Below are 17,398 nucleotides of genomic sequence, written 5' to 3' on the forward strand. Positions count from 1 at the left end.
GTCCTCCGCCGTCCTGAAGCTGGGTCTGAGGTCAGCTGTGAGCAGGGCGGAGCCCCTGGACGCTCTGGGTCAGGCACGTCACCTCTGTCTCTGTCTTTGTGGGGAGCGCTCCCCACAGGCGCCTGGCCCCAGCGCCCTCCATTCTCCAAGGACACCCTCACGTTGTGTGGGCAGGTCCGCTGCTCTCCAGGTGACCCACCTCCAGTCACACTTAGCCACATCTGAGAGACCCTAGTCACAGAAGGTCACACCCACAGGCCGGGGTCAGGACATGCATCTGGAACACAGCTCCACCCCCGGAGGGGCCCTCCACTGCCCTCTGGGGCTGAGGCATGACACTCTCCTGGCCACCGTGAGCAAGCGCTTCCTGGCACAAGCACCACGCATTCAGTGCTGCACACAGTACTCCTCCCAGGAGGAAGGGACAGGGGGTTGGTGAGGTCCCTTCCCCTGCGGGGCAGGTGAGCCCTCCACAGCCTCACCCCGTCGGTGCAGCCCCCTGCTGGTCACTCAAGGTACTGTGGAGGCTGGGCCTGGAGGGCTTCGCTGGAGGCCAGACCAGCACCTGGCGATGGTGTCACCTTCTCACTTCATGATTAACCCCCCCCCGCGCCTGTACACAGACCGGGTGCTCCCTGCCCCTGGACTTGGCAGCAAGGCTGCAGGCACAGGGCGCTGGCGGATGGGGCCTTCCCACTGAGAGGCCGAGGGATTCTGATGGCCGTCACAGCAGATCTGTGCTCTGACCCAGCGCAGAGGGAGGCCAGCAGAGCTCCCAGGACCTCACGACTCGATCAGACCACGTGAGCCAGAGGCCGGCCCCTGGAAGCGGGGTGTGTGGGGCACAGGGGGAAGTCGGCCCAGGCCAGCCCAGCCTGGCTCCCACGGTCACACCTCTGTCTCCTCCCACCCGCAGTCCAGGACACGGCAGGCCTCACCTGACGCCTACACTTCCTCCCACGTGGCCGAATTCAATCCTTCCCACCACCCTGAGGTAGGTAAGGGAGGTCCAGAGATGGGGGAGGCCGAGCCCAGCCCCAGGTCACCACGCAATGGGACACAAGTGACTCCAGTCCTGTCCCTAGACGGAGTCGCTCAGCATCGAGCGCAGCACAGGGTGGGCGTCGGCTGCTGGGATTTCTGTAGGACGACAGTTTAGAGGAGGAAGGAAGATGGAAAACGTGCCTCCAACCTGTGCGTGGAGACCACCCGGAGCAGGGTCAGGAACGCCTGGGCCCAGCCTGCTGCGGACTGTGTGTGGACAGAGCTTCCTGGGGACATGGCGGCGCCCTTCGAGTCTGTATTTTCTGGGTACTCGGGGGCAGGGACTCTGTCTCACAAAGATGAAAACATTCACTCCGGGCCCTTGGCTGTGAGAATCTGAGACCAGGGCTGAGGCGCAGGGGGCTGTTTGGCTCCGAGACCGAGGCCTGCGTCTGGGAAGGCAGCGCCCGGGCACACGTCGGGCAGCGCCAGTCGGAGCTCAAGCCCAGGCTGGACCAACCAGGTGGTCTGGCCACCACATGCTCCATCAGCGGCCGCTTGTCCCTCAGGGGTCCCAGGGCAGAGGTGTGCCCTGCAGGACTTCCCAGGAGGGCCGCAAAGGCAGGATGGGAAGCCCGGAGCTACACTTGACCCATTTCCACTTTGTTACAGTCACGGGTCAGGTTCCCATGGTTACCGCCCAAACGTCCTTCAGCTTGAGTTCTGGAGCCGCCTCGGGGCCCCCAAACGCTTCCCAGGGCTTCGGGTGTGGTCCTGAGCGGCTCCCCTTGAGACAGGCACATCTGACAGATGGGAAGGGCAGCGGGGCCCAGGCGGGTGACAGGTGCCAGGTGCAGCCTGAGGCTGGGGCACATCAGCTGTCACCCAGTCCGCTGCGAGAAGCGGGGTGCTGGGCAAGACAGCCTGGCTTCTGAGCGGCATCTGGGAACGGGGTCATGGTGGCGCCCCCCACGGGGCTGTCGGGGGGCACTGAGGACGGTGCCGGCTCCGAGGACGCACTCGGCACCTGTCGACCATAGGGGGGGAAGGAAAAGGACCCCGAGGCTCCCACAAGCAGACCTGGCTCCAAGTCTCCAGCCCCCCCCCCCACCCCGACGCTCTTCCCAAATCGGCAGAGGGAGATAAGCCCCCAGGGCCCCCAGCAAGGCCTCAGGAACCTTCCCCAGTGGGCACACCACCCGCTACCACCAGCAGAAAAGGTGCCCACAGCGCCCCTTGTCACCAGGCCCCTGGGCCACCAGGGAGACACGGCCATCAAGACCAGCCTGATGACCACCATCGGCCGCCCACTGCCCCGGCTCTGGACCTCTATCAGATGAGCTGGTGGCTGCCTGGGACCGACTGTGGCCCACCTCAGGACTCACTGCAGGCAGCATGCCCAGCAGGGGCACATCCCCCGGGGTCTCAGTGACGTCCCACGGCGGGCAAGGCGAATGGTCAGCCCCACACCAGCTCTCCTAGCACCAGGCCTCGGCTCTGATGTGCTGAGGGTCCTGCCCCAGGTGGCGGGCTCCTGGCCTCTGGGAGAAGTGGGCAGCACACAACCCTGCAGGGCAGAACGCGGCGACGGCCCAGCCCAGTGACAATGACACAGGCAACCATTCCTTCACCACAGCATCGAGACGTGAACCCTAGGATGAGCCCACCCAGGCAGGCAAATCTGCACCCCAAAACCTGTATGCATGGCTGAAGGGAATCAGGGAAGGCTAAACAGTGCAGACAGCCCACGCGCTTGGACCAGGAGGCCTGGCATTGTGCGTTGTGAGAGGACAACACAACCTTCAAGTTCAGCACAAACTACCGACATCCCAAGGGCAGATTTTACAGAAATGGAAACACTCACCCTAAAATTCCTAGGGAACCCACAGGATCATAAAAAGCCAAAACAATCATGGTGACAGGACAGTGGGCGCTGGTGTAGACAGACACACAGACCAGCGGAGAGAATTCAGAGTCCAGAAACAACCCACACAGCAGAGGTGCCAGGGCATTCAAGGGGACCGAACCGTGGCCAGCAGGACCGGGCAGAAGTCCAGGAAGGGCCACAGCCCACCAGTCCCAGGACAGGGGCCGGCTCCAGCAGGCCCACTCCGTGGTGCCCACCCTCCGACTGGCACCTGCTCTCAGGGAGGCCCAGGAAAGAAGCTGAGTGGCCCCAGGCCTGGAGGACTGGTTACTGCAGCGACTGCGTGACCAGACGTGGCACTGAGACCCAGGCCCAGCAGGAGTGTCCCCAAGCCCACAGGGCCCTTCCACGACCAGCTCAGGTGTCCTCTCCACCATGCTCCAAGCAACACTTAAAACCAGCGTCTTGACCCTGGGGGTCAGAAGACGGGTTTCGGGAGCTGTGGCCGCGTGTTTCTTTAATGCCAAGGGACAGTGGCAGCAACCCAGCGTCCTTCCCTGGCGGTGAGATGTCACTGCGGGAAGCTGGAGATCCACACGCGGGTGGGTGAGCGGGCGTTCATGAAGTTGGGGGGTCGTTGTTGCTGCTGTGACTCTCCAGGAACAGCGCCGTATGGGTGACTGCTGTCCCCACTGCAGGGACAGTCACATGAAGATGCAGAGAAGAAAGAAAGCTGCATAGGGCCACGTGGTCTCCATCCCGTCCTCACCCCAGGCTAAGAAAACGAGGCGCTCCAAGCCGGACCTCAGAGCACCCAGAATCGCTGCACCCCGCCCAGCTTCACTGAGAAAGAATTCGCAGTCCAGGCAGTTTTGCCCTTGAAAGTGCACGGTTCAGTGAGTCTGAGGCATTGATAAGATCTATCTAGGACATCTGCACCTACCCAAAATGAAACCCTGTCCCCACCCTGCAGCCCTTCCCCAGCCCCCAGCCCCCGGCCACCGGGGATCTGCTTTCTGCTCTTGGGATCTGCCTGCCCTGAGCATTCGTGTGCGAGCTGTGGACGGTCCACGAGAATGGGGGACCACACGCACTCCCACTCATCGCCCAGCGCACCTTGGGCTGCACCATTAGAAATGAGGACGCGAGGGTGGGGCACACCTCGCCTGCTCCCCCTCTGGTTCTGACCGGCCGACAAGAAGGCATGTGGCCAGTCTCCAGTGACTGCGACCAACGGCAAGTCCTCACCGACACAGGGACGCAGGACACCACAGATCCCTTCTCTTGTGGTTCCAGGTGTCCCAGGTCGAGGGCGAGACTGAAACGTCAGCAGGGCCAGTTCCTTCCGGAAGCTCCGGGTGGGGTGCACTTCCTGTCTCCAGCTCCCACAGCGCACGTCCCTCGCTCAAGGCCCACGTCACCCCAACGTCTGCTTTCATCACCTCTCTGTGACCGTGGCCCCCCGACTCCCTCTAAGAGGGGCCCTCCCACAGCCAGGGGTGCAGCTCGAGTGGAGCCTTCTCTGGACACACAGGAGGCCCTGGGGGCCGGCCCCATCACTGCAAATCAAACGCCACCTGGTGAGGACCTGGGCCCACCCAGACAGCCAGGCTGATCCCCCATCTCCAGACCCTCAGCCTCGTCACACCTGCGAGGTCCCCTGACCACGTAGGGTGACACGAGTTCTGATTCCAGGCGTGGGTGTAGACACCTGGGATCTGCCGTGCCACCGTTTTGCTGATGCATCTCAAGGTCACAGGCCCTGGTCCCCATTCCCCTGAGCAGGCACCTCACCAGGCAGAGTTGTGACCAGTAGGTGTCTGGCCAGGGCCCTCATTCAGGGCTTGAACAGGCTCAGAAGTCACTACATCATTTCGTTTAATAACTTAATTCTTCCCTAATGGCCATAAGAAACAAGTGCCCTTTTCAGAAGAGGAAACTGAGGCCCAGGGCAGGGTCAGAGCCCAGGGCTCACACCCCGTAGCCTGGCCCAGATGGGTGCTCCTGGCCACCATGCAGACCACATATCTGCATAGACACCCAAAGGCCACTCAAGTGGCCGGGATGGTCCTTATCACAGTCCCCAGAGAAACGGGAACAGAGCAGACCTGGGGACGGGCTGGCAGGAGACAGGCACAGGCCAACGGACTCACAAAGAAGCTCACAGACGTGACCTGCAGGTGGACAGAGGCCCTGCCCACGGAGGCTGGGCCCGTCCACCCTGGGGAAGCAGAAAGGTGCTGCAAAGGGTCAGTGAGGTGAGACCTCCCAGCCACCAAGACCACAGATCCCACAGGAAGTGAAGGAAGGGGGAGCGGAGCCCAGGGCTGGGGCTGGACAGGCTGGACAGATGGCCAAGGGGCATCCAGACGTGGTCCCAGGACAGCGTAAAGCCACAGGGCTGAGTCTTGGGTCTATCAGCGCCCAGGAGTCCGGTCAGCACAGACTGGATCTAACGGCTCCTCCAGGGTGTCCTGCTCTGGGACACAGAGTGGCTCCAAAGCCAGGAACACAGTGGCTTCAGCAGGTGCCAGCGGGGACCGGGGACTCCAGCTGAATGTGTCTTCCCATGGCAATGGAGAGCGGCCCTGGACGGAAGCCCACTGCGGGCGCTCTCAGCTCCCCTAGAAGATGGCAAACTCCCCAGCTGCGAAGGAAACGAGGTCAAGTCACAGAGAGCTCAGAGCACAGAGCCTCAGGAGCGCCAGTCAGAGCTCAGAGTGGACTGCCCTGGCACAGTCCCACTTCTCGGCTTCCCTCCTTCTCAGGGGCTTGCAGGAGGATGGACCACGCAGGACTCACCTGGAGGTCAACGTTGCTTTGAGAAGAGGGAGAAGAAGACACTTTCAATTACACTTTGGGAAAGATGTCCCTCACGTCCTTTGATATCAAAAATAAGTTACAAATGCCCTCTGCGCGGGAGGCAGGGCCCAGGCCTCCTCCTGCCCAGGGGACACTCTACCCACAGAGCCAAGACAGTGGCCTGGGGCTGTCAGCTCCCTGCAGTAACCTGAGAAGCAGGACCAACCCAGGGACCTGGCTGCTGGGAAAGGCAGCTGCTTCGGGAGCTGGGGCTCAGCAGCGGCGAAGGCCCGGCCTTTTCCGGAGTCTGTGCGCTCTTGAACCTTTTCTTAACTTCACCTTTAAGTCTTTGGAATCACAAATTCTCAAATGCACGACCTGTCAAAAGAACAGGCTGACTTCTCAAAAGAATCAGCTGTAGATGGTGCTCCCCGGGGAGCCCACCTTACTGAGGGATTCTGGGCGACGGCAAGTCAGGGTCAGACCCCAAGATCAAGGGCCCCGCCGCTCTCTGCCAGCTGCAGCCGTGCTCAGAAGCTCAGAGAAGCACATGGCCGACCCCCAACACTCAAGCCCAAGAAACTGCTCAGGTTCCTGAGTTCTCAGATTCCTTACGCTGGCTAGGAAGCCGGCAGATACCCAGGGGACAGCAGGGCCTCCCGCTGCCCTCCTGGGTGGCCACATCTCAGACACGCAGCACCAGGCTCAGCCTCACCTGCGGCTCTGCGATGGCTCCACAGCACTGACTTCAGAATCCGGGGCAGTGCTTCCTGGTCACCAGGGCCGTCAGGAGGGCCTGTGAGGAGTAGGATGCCGGCATTCCTCAGGGCAAATACTTTAAAATGGCTACCGAGCGCTAACCAGCTACCGCAGGGTACCCAGTGGGAAGAGGCGGCTGAAATGACCCAAGGGCGGCATGGAAGAGCGTCTGCTCCAGATGCCAAGCACACAGCAATCGGCCCTCCCCACTCTCTGGTGCCCTGTCCCCACTCTCTGGTGCCCTGTCCCCCGGTCCCAGCATCCTTCTCCCCTGGGCCCAGACAGACTTTCAGAACCCTCTCGACCCAGGGTCAGGGGGTCACTGTATAAATGGAGCTGGGTTTGCTCTCGGCTTGGAACCAGCTGACCACTTCAGCTCTTCACTAGCCAGCCCTGGACACCCTCGCTCTTGCATATGACACCTGCCCCATGTTTGCCCATGTCACCAGGGAGGACAGGAGCCCCACTGCCTGGGTGTGTGCCGTCCTGCGGCCCAGACAGATGGCCTCTGTGGGGCTGCCTGCCACAGCCATCAGTCATTCCTGGGGTGCCGGGTGCCCGAGAGCCGGGGGACGCTGGGAACTCCTGCTGGTCCCACTCTTCCTTTGAACCAGGAGGGACCCTAACTCAGGGAACAGGTGTCCCAGAGAGGACCCTCAACGATGCAAAAGCCACAGATAGACCTAGAGGCCGCCGGCTGTGCGTTCTTAGCCCACGGCAGGCAGGACAGACAAACAGCTCCAGACCCCAGCCACGCCCGCCTGGGGCTGCTGAGGTGTGCCCAGCCTCCAGGCAACAAGGAGAGGGCAAATACTCCCCGGGAGTGAAGCAGCCCTTACTGGGAACCTGAGCAGTGAGGTCCAGCTAATGCACGAAGGAGGAACGAAGGCTTCCTTAAAGGGCACGACGTGATGCGATGAGACCACGTATTAGGAGGGAGACACCGGAGCGGGCAGTACCTGCTCTCTGCCAGCTGGGGCCGGGGGAAGCAATCAAAGCAGCATTTCCAGCCACACAGCTGGCCTGGGCCACTCACGGCGCACAGACACACAGCACACAGACACACGGCGCACACACACCCCTAATTATTCTGACACCCGGACAGGAGCAGCACGGTGAGCAACTTCAGGTGTGCGATAGATGTTCATTCCACCAGGTGAGACGGGAATTCAGAGCAGAGAGCCTCTAGTGAGCGTGGGGTGGAGGCCAGGCGAGGCCCGGGAGTCTGTGAGGTGGGGGCTGGGAGCTGGCCACTTCTCCCAAGGGCCTGGCGGGGCCAAGTCACTCCCTGTCCCTGTTCCTGTTCCACTGTAGTGAAGTTTCCAGGAGATTTTAATATGAAGCCAAAAAAAAAAAAGACTCAATGCAGGACGAACGGCTCCCCGCCCGGCAGACCGCTGGCAGGCCCCTCGAGGAGACAGGCTGGACTAAAGACTGTACTCAGTGATGATCACAGGAAACGCGACAGGCCACACCAAGCCCCCTTTGAAAGCCACTCACTTCCTCTGAGCCCCGAGAAGGAGGAGAGAATGACTTGAGGAGTCCCACCCCGGGCAGCGCGGAGCTGGGGGCCACGCGGCGAGGTGGACCAAGAGCTGCCCCTCCCCAGACACAGGCAGCCTTCGCTCCAAGAAGGCCCGGGGACAAGGGGACACAGGGTGTAGCTCGGTGGCAGAGCACGTGCATGGCATGCCCGGGCCCTGGCTTCACGCCCAGCACCGAGAGAAAGGGTGCGGAATTCCTCTTCCTTCACACGGAGCCTCCCAGCCCCTCTGTCTAACAGACTCTAGAAACAGTGGACACGGCCCCTGCACTCTGCTGCTCCCCGGCTGTGGACAGCAGCCTGCGCCCGGCTCTGAGTTCCCGCACCGGGTACAGGACGGCGGTTTTCAGGCCGGGCCTCACCCTGAGCGCTGGGTTCCGTTAGCAGCAGCAACGAGCTCCGCCTGTTTGTACAAGTCGCCAACCACCATCTGCCTGCACAACAAAATGATGAACTAATTGTGCTCACAAGAGTGACCACCTGTGAGTTTCTGGAACTCCATCCGGCACACAGCACATCAACCCGCTTCAGAGAAACCAGGCCCACGAGCCGATCAAACACCCCGAGCTCCGACGACAGCAAGCCCCTCGCAGGAGAGCACGGAGGAGGAGCACCCCAAGACCCATGGTGTGGGCACGCACCCGCCATCATCGGACCATCTTGTGAAGGGGTCATGAGGTCCACAGGAGGTCACCGTGACCCTCGGACTCTGTCCCCAAGCTTCAGCTCGGCTGCATCTCCTGCTCGACAAGGCCCACCTTGCAACCGCCTGCCTGCCCCTGGACCCCGGCCGAGAGGGAGCCCTGTGCTCTGCCCGCACTGCACCCGACCAGCCTTCAGCGGCCCCTCGTCCCCCTGAGCACTGCAGCCACTCTTGCTCTCCGCCTTTGTCCTCGGGGCAGCTTCCGGGCCCCGTGGCCACCTCAACCCTCTCTCTTAGCCTTTCTGTAACTCAGACAAGTCACCTGTGCAGTGTGACGCGTGGCTGGAGTGTGACACAGATTAGAAACCAGGATGGAATGGATCGGAGCACCTGCGACTCTCTGGCCAGCGACTACCAGGGGGTCCACGGGGACTTGGGAGTCGCAACCTCTGAAAGGGGCGTGGCTTGTGAATCTGTCGTTGGGTACATTCTGCCTCCGTGGAAAGACACTGCGTGCATGGCCTAGTGGACAGCACCACCCTCGGCACGGGTGCCGCCTTGGCCAAGGGGACTTCCAGCTGGGTCACGTCCATGCCCTCCTTCCACACCTGTCACCAGGGCCCGTCCACACCACACTGCGGGCTGCACCAGAGCCCACTCCATGCCACTGAGCCTCCAGGAGGGCCCTGCGGGGCTCCTCCAGCGCAGCCCCTCCTCTGCATTACCCACAGCACCCCTTACTCTCACAGGACCACCTCCTCCAGTGGAGCCCCAAGCCCCAACGCCTGGTGTGTGTCCCCCGAGGGTCTCAGGTCCCACCTGCCCCTCTGTCCTGACCGCACGGTCCTGGGCTCAGGGCCTTACCCCAACCACAGCCCCAGCCAGCCACAGCCCCTTTTACCTGTTTCCTGCCACCCCCAGCTCCAGGAGTGCCTGTTCCCTGGGGCCTGAGGCCAGGGGACGAGTCGCCTTCCCTCCCCCTCCTATCCAGGTCCCACCTTCGTGGTTCTGGAAGATGGGGTCGTATTTCCTTTTAGCTTTCGCAAAACTCATTGAATTCTGGAAGTTCCGTGTCCTCTCCCACGGCAGCTCTCCAGCTTGGGACGGGGAGAGGGGCCCAGGCCACAGCCACCTCCCACATCTGGGAACTCCCGGGCACCAGGACCCCGACCCTCCAGGTGGCTCCCGTGTCTGTGACACGCCTGCCTGTAACTGTGGCCCCTGGTGGGCCACCTGGGTCCTCCTCCCTCTCCAGGACCCGAGCTGAGCCCCCAGGCTGGGTGGTCACAGTGGGGCTCTGGTGGCACGTCCAGACTCTCGGGGAGGCTCCAGTGGCACTGGCCCCCCGCCCACCGCTGGGCACTCAACCTCCTCTGGCTACAAACCTTGGACAGGAGACCTCAGGGCTCCTGCACCCGGGGCAGGTGACCTGCGTTTGAGCCAGACAACTGGGTGGTGGGGACACTGCAGCCTGTGTACCAGCACCCCTGGCCTCCGTCCCACCAGACACCAGAAGCACCAGCTCAGCAGTGACAGTCAGAGCCCGATGACACTGCCAAAGCCCCTGAGGACAGCATGGCCCACAGAGAACCCGAGAACCACCAGCTTAAACTCCCTGGGAGCTGTTTCCTCAGCTATAAAACCAGGGGAGGGGAGATTCCTCCCTGCAGGGAACTTGCAGGTAGGTAGAACTTCCCGCCTTGCAGGTAGGTGTGCCTGCCACCCAGCGGTGTCCTGGGCGTCCACCCACAGTGTGTACCCCAGGGCTGTGACTTCTCCTCTGGAAGGTACTTAGCCTCCAGGGAAAAACGCAGGTGTGTTTCCACCCTTCAGTCCAACCAGGCGGGGACCCAGGGATGGCTTTAGATCTGACAGGAGATGCAGTAGCTGCTCATCCAACACTCAAAGGCATCAGAACGGAGCAGAGAGGCCAGGGGCCGGGGGAAAATATCTGCAAAACACACACCTGGTAAAGGACTTAGCACCCTCCCAACCGACAATCGGAGAACAAACCCCAGCCTGCAAAAGACACCTCCCCAGAGCCCATGGACCGGGGACACCAGAGAGGCTCCATGTCCACATCACGGGGACACAGAGACAGAAACAACAGGGGTCTCCACACGCTGAGCAGGATGGCCACGGCCCACAGCACTGCCACCCCGGGTGCCCACGAGGACAGAGGGCGCCGCTGGGGGAGGACAGAGGGGGCAGTGTGTGGCAAGGCAGGCCCTCGGCTCTCCGCAGCTTCCTGCACCTAAGTGTGGTCTGGCCACACGACCCAGCAGAGGCGCCCCAAGGCCGTCACCCAAACAACCTGGGGCTCAGATGTGAGGTCGCCTCCGTGTCCACTCGTGACTTAGGGTGCTGCAACCGAGAACTGCTCTGAAAACCGCAGCCATTGAGTTTCTAACCACATTTTCTTACACACTGCTTATATCTGCGCGTGGGTAGGCTGTTAAGGACTAGTAGAGGAATTCCTCCATGCTCTTCTCCAGGGAGGGCGGAACCCGCGGGTCAGTCGCTCTGGCCCTGCTACTCTGAGCTCTCCGGAAAGCCCTGACCAGGTCACCAGTCTGGGTGTCTGATGTCCAGCATCCGGCACGGGGACGCAGGCCTGGGCCTGGGCCTGGGCCTCCAGGAAGCAGAAGGGACTCGTAGGGCAGGTGGCTGGAGCTGACTGTCCGGGCCCTTCTCATCCAGCGGGTTTCTGCCTCTGGGGACTTTAAACAGCCACTGTCTGGGCCTGGCCCCGCCCCTGACCAGCAGGACCTGTGGGCCTCTGTCCCAGGTCACAGGACCTTGTGAGCAGGGTTTAGGGGTGGTCCCTCTGCCCCAGGTCCTCTGACCTCCCGGAAGCTGAGCTGGGTTGCCGAGCACTGGCCTCTGATCCCAGAGCATCTGCGGGGAGCTCTGGGGATTTGAAGCGTCCCCTCCTTTTTTCCAAATGCCCACAACTAGTCACGGTTCCCTTTTCTAAGCCCGGAGGCACATGACCAGGGCAGTGTGGAACCCTAGCCTGAACCGCGCCGGGTTCACTCTCAGACACTTCCTGCACCGGCCCCAGCACGCCCAGCTCCCTGTGCCACCTCCCCGCTCAGGGCAGGACCTTTGTCCCAACAGATCCCACCCTGCCAGTTGGGGTGGAGTCAAATGCCCACAGGCTCCTGGACCTTGAACTTCATGGGCCATCCCATCCCCCACACACACCTCCCCCTCCCCTCCAGGGTCCTCAACTCAGGAAACAGAGTCACATCCTCCCCTGAATCCGCCTCTTCTTTCTAACAAAGAAGGAAGTGGCGATGACCGTGCAGCTGGTGGCCGGGCAGGCCAATGTCCGTCCCTGGTTACTCCCCGTAGGCAAATGAGCAGAAACTCTGACCATCCAAAGTCAGGGCCAGGAGGGCGCGTTGCCCCGGCAACGGGCCTGCAGAAGCCCTGGCAACTCTCAACTCTCCATTATTCAACTTCATTACTCAGTCTGTGCACCCAGCCTTCCCCTCCTCTTCCCAGAGGACCACACGGAAGACAGGAGGACTTTCCAAATCCAATCCTTCCTAGGCGCAGGCTTCTGAGACTAATCAGGGTTGGCGACCCCCTGTGAGGAGCGGGCACCAGGCACCACACTCTGGAGAACAGAGGCAGGCCCAGCAGCTGGCCCCACTGCTGCCTTGCTGCCCGCTCTGGTCATCACTGGACGCTCTGACTTCTGGGATCCGTGGGGCACCCAGACGCAGCCGGACGGCCCTGGCTCTCACAGCACACATTGGTTCATAAAAGCCAGGGGAGAGGCACTTCATGCTGGGACCTGAGGCCCGTCCACTACTGCAGGCCTGTGTGCCTCACATCCCAAGAACATGAGTCACCTATGAAAACCACAGCCGTCCAGAAAATTCCACGTCCTTTCTACCTTGAGCAAGTCTTCTTTATCTGGTTCTTTGGGGTCTCCAGCCAACATCAGCCCCTCACAGGCCTCCGGGGCACTCTGTAGGCAGCCTAACCCCCAGGGATGCAGACAGGACCCCCAGAGACTGCAGCCCGCGGGCAGCTGAGGCGGGAGGGTGCCTGAGCCCGGGAACTCCGGGACAGTCTGAGCCCCCAGAGACCCTGTTTCAGAATCAACAACGGACTGGAATGAATTTGGAGAGGACGTCATGATTGTTGAAAGGGACAAAAGGGAACTGAAATGACTTCTGGTGGGGACCGTGACGACCACCGGAGGAGGGGATGGCAGAGAAGGGCGGCTGACTGGGGGATGGACACAGGCAGGGTTAGGTCCTCCAGGGCACAGCTGGGGGAGTGGCCACCGCACCTTACTTGGGAGCACTCAGGAGACCCAGTGGAGGTGACAGGGGCTGCCCTCAGGACACTGGGCTTGGAGAGTCTGGCTGGGTGAGAAGCTTGGGGGAGGGCAAAGTGCATGGGGGACACGCCCCCTGGGGTGGGTCACAGGCACCTTCAGTGGACACCTCAGACTGCAAGATGGTACCAGACCGTGGTGTGCGGTGTGCTCTGCAGCGTGGCCGTCTAGTACCAGGGCTGACCTGCGCATTTTATGCCCTGGGCCTCCTCTGCGTCACCACCTCTGAGCTTTGGAGCTAAATATGGGACACAAGTATAGCAAACCCCGGGAGGAGGAATGTTTGGGGGACACACCTCCCCTGGGAGTAAATATGTCACCTGCATCCCCAGGGCACATCACTAGGAATTCCGGTGTTCCGGGAGAGAGTACTGGGGCCACATGCATCCCAAGGGGTCCACTAGCCAGGGAGGCCGGGGAAGAGCTTTCAGGGGAGAAGTCTGGCTAGGGTGGCCGAGGGAAGTCACTCTGCACCCCGATGGACGGTTCCTTCCCTGAAGCCAGCCCTGAGCCCCACTGCCCTGGCGCAGCAGCCCCCTCCCATCCTGGGCAGGCACCTCCCACCTCCCACCCACCTGGAATCACACTCTAGGGCGATGCCCCAAGCACGAACCTCAGGCCCCAAACAATGGGAAACTCGGGAATGCAGCTGTGGAGAGGCCCTGGGGCGGAGTTCCCTCCCAGCACAGGACAGAGGCCAGAAGTTAGAGTCCTCCCAACTCTAAAAAAGTTTAAAATGTAGGCGGGACGGAGTTTTCCAAATCATTTTCTTGGGTGCACAGCATAAAATCGGGGGGCCTCCTTAGCCCTGCTGGCGGCCTCAGGGCCTGTGGTCGGCGAGCCCCGCGCCCCTCTCCCGCCTCCTCCAACCGGGTCACAGGCATCGCGCAAAAAAATCACAGCGGCCCCCAGCTGGTGTCCGCCGGCTCTTTGCACAGAGGCGTCCGATGCGCGCTCACGGGCAAGCCGGTGGCGCCACATGGCCGCTCGACCCGGGTGGACGCGGGGACCCACGCTTGCTGAGTCCGCCGGAACCCACGGGGCTCCCCCAGCGGCCTCAAAGGTCTCGGGACGAGGAAGGGCCTGTCCCAGAGGTCGCGGCAGGCAGCCAACCGGGCGGAGGCGCGGGTCTGGGGACCTGGGGACCTGGGGACCTGCGGCGCACTCACCCTCCTTGGCCTTCTTCTTCCTCGCCAGCGTGCCGCCCAGCTTGCCCAGGAACGACTCGTCCTTCTTCATCCTGGGGGCGCGCGGGGCGGGCGGGCGCGGCGGCGCGGAGGACATGGGCCCAGTGCGAGCCGCCAGGTCGCCGCTCGCTCGCCGGGAGGGGCCGGGAGGGCGCGGCCACAGTCGTCCCCGCCCGCGCTGTCCCCAGCGGGTGTCCCCGCCCCGCGCCACACGGTGCCACCAAGTCCTCCTGATAAGAGCCACAGCTGGCGTGGCGGGGTGGAGGGTGGCCCGGGACCCAGCGCCCGCGCCCGGCACAGCCGCCCCTTTGTGCTGGCCCTTTGTGCGGCCAGCGCCTCCTGGAAGCCGCCGGGAAGTCCAGGCGCAGCACGCGACCGCACGCACGTGTCGTTTCGGCCAAGGAGCCTCCAGGAACGCGGCGCGTGGCGGGGGACCTTTGCGGTCAAGAACTTGGCGGGCCAGGGCTGCCAGGCACACGGTGACCTCCTACAAAGTGTGGCTGGGACAGGTGTGGTGGGGGGACAGGTGTGGTGGGAGCCCGGGGTGCTCCCCCAGGGTGAAACCTGGGCCACCCTGGTGTGGGGCGCCAGGAGGGAAGAGGGAGTCATCACCACATCCTGCCCAGCCAAGAGGATGATGGGAGGCCCCTCACCCAGAGATAGGGGATATCAGAGGCAGGACAGGGGCGGAGCTGTCTCCACCTAAACCGTCTGGGTTTGTGGGTGGGAGGTGGCTGTCTCCCTTTGTGCCTGCTCAGGGCCTGGCCTCACAGTCTGCCCCTTCAGTTCCAGGCAGTGAGCATTCACCCGGCCCAGCCCCCTCCTGGGAATGAGCAGAGCCTGGCCCCCTGGAGTCTGTGGCGGAGGAAAATGGTACCACCCCCAGTAACACAGATGCCCAGCATGCCCATGGTGTGAGACAAGGGTGGAGCGGTGGCCAGGGGCCAGTGGGCACGGATCCCAGGAGGAGGAAGAGAGGGCCGGTACAGGACGTCCAGGGCTTGGAGATAGAAGGATTGTTAGGGAAGGGACATTTGGTCCGGGACAAGGATGAAGTGACCTTTTCCCTGCACTCAGTAAAGAAAGAGAAGGCCACCAGGCTGCGGGGAGAGAGAACAGCCAGCCGGCCCCCTTATCCTCGGGGAGCCTCCAAGACCCCCTCTGCATGTCTGAATGCGCCTCTGTATATTATCTTGTTTTCTGCAGCTTTGCCACAGAGGACCAGAATTCGTCTGCCATGCTGGGTGCCCCCTTTGCAGCACTACTATTGTGCTTAGGAGCCACAATTAAGTAAAATAAGGCCACCTAAATACCATGATGGTCAATGTGACATGACAGTCTGCCGGGACGGTTGCCAACAGGCAGGTAGCATATAGAGCATGGATACACTGGACAAGGAGATGATTCGCAGCTCTGCCAGGAAGGAGCAGGACAGTGCCAGATCTCATCCCAGACACAATTTAAACTTACAAATTGTCTATTTCTGGAATTTTCCATTTAGTATTTTTGGACCACAGTTGACTTAAGATAACCGAAACTGGGGATATGAAACCATAAACATGCCGGGGGTGGGGGGACTGACTGTCCAGTATTAGTAGCCTCTGGCTGCCATAACAACGTGTCGCAAAGGAGGCTCTGAGAGAGAATCTGTCCCCCACCTCTCTCTGAACTTCTGGTGGTTTTCTCTGGTCTTTGGTGATCCTTGGCTTGTAGAAACATCTCCTGCTGAGCCTCCCCCTCCACGGGAACTTTTCTATGTGTACGTGTGTGTGTGACGGCATGGACCTGGAGTGTCCCCCACGGGCTCAAGTGTGGAGGCTTGGTCCCGGGTACGACAGGGTTCAGAGGTGCGGCTCTTGGGGAATGAATGGATCATGGGGCTCTGACCCTCAGGATCCACCGATGGATTCACAAATTAATGGTGTGGTTGGGAGGCGGTGGGAACTGGAGGGAGGTGCCTAGTGGAGGAAGCTGGTCACTGGGCAGTGGCCCCTTCCTCCCTGGTACCCAGCTTTCATGAGCTGTCCGACTTCCTGGCCGCACCCGTCACCTTCTACCTCAATGCCTGCCTCACTCAGGCCACTGGGGACCGAAAACTTGGAAACTGTGGACTGAAATAGATCTTTTCTCCTCTAAGCTGATTTTCTGAGGTCTTTGTCACAGCGATAAAAAGCTAAGGAGGGTCCAGATTTCTGTCTTCTAGGGTCCATCCGCCTACCTGGGCGGCAGAGCACTGGCCGCAGACACAACACCGGGTTCCATCCCCAGCTCTTCCCTCCTACGAGGACACACTGGGCTCAGAGCCCACCTGATACTTCATCTTGACCACAGCAAAGACCCTGTTTCCAGTGGGGGGGGGGGCAGGACTTGGACGTCTTTGGGGGGAGGTAGCTGACCTGTAAGTGGGAACCAGCTGGTGTGCACTTGGGGTGAGGAGAACGGGCCACGGAGACAGCATCTCCCCAGAGTCTGCCCTCGACCTCGGCCAGGACAGGAGCCGCCACAGACACCCGCGAGGAAACGCATCAAAGCCCAGCCCGGAGCCACCGCCAACTCAGGGACCCGACCTGGGCCAGGCACCTGCTGAGGCCACACCCCAGGGTGCAGGGAAGGAGAACGGGGCTGGGAAAGGAGCACCTGGAGAACCAGGGGGCTGGGGTGAGGGAGGGAGGCTGAAGGGGCCTCACTCCCGGGACCCAGATGTCACTCAGACGCTGGGGAGATGCACAGATGGTGAATGGGATCCCGAGACCCTGAGGGCCTGGAGCCCGGTGGGGCCAGGCAGAGAGCCCAGGGCTCTGAGTGACAGGGACACCCATCTGGCCTCGAGGAACCGGGGTCCCGGCACAGGCCCTGCGTCCAGAGAAACAGAAGGGTGTGACGCGCACACTCGCTGCCTTGGGAAGAGCAGGGACCGCCCCCGCCCCACCGCCCCGGGCTCGCCCAGACCCAGGCAGAGGACCTGGGGTTGGGAGAGCAGGCCCAGCAGCAGCTCAGAAACACCTTCCAGGAAAATGGGTGGGAAAGAGCCGTCCCTGGGGGTGGGATGCAGGAACGCCGAGGTCCGGCTGCTGAGGAGGCAGGACGGTCCGGCACAGGTAGTGCCCAGTGAACGTTGGCAAATCTGGATATTTCTTCAGTGACTCGGCGCCCAGTGAACAGGCGGAACTTCCGTTTTCCTCTGGTCATTGCTGATCTGAACGTGACAGAGATGGGGCGGATCTGCCTTTAACATCCATTACAGTTTAAGGGATTT

At 61.8% G+C, this 17,398-nt stretch overlaps 1 long non-coding RNA gene across 1 annotated transcript; it reads left to right on the forward strand.

Moving 5' to 3' along the window:
- Positions 1–14,565: 14,565 nt before the first annotated feature.
- LOC113186808 (uncharacterized) lies at positions 14,566–17,398 on the forward strand. Its single transcript, XR_003301334.2, has 3 exons — positions 14,566–14,651; positions 14,929–15,015; positions 15,349–17,398. It is a non-coding gene; the product is annotated as an uncharacterized LOC113186808 (long non-coding RNA).

The sequence above is a fragment of the Urocitellus parryii genome, chromosome 5, assembly GCF_045843805.1.
Source record: "Urocitellus parryii isolate mUroPar1 chromosome 5, mUroPar1.hap1, whole genome shotgun sequence".
Classification (NCBI taxonomy): domain Eukaryota; kingdom Metazoa; phylum Chordata; class Mammalia; order Rodentia; family Sciuridae; genus Urocitellus; species Urocitellus parryii.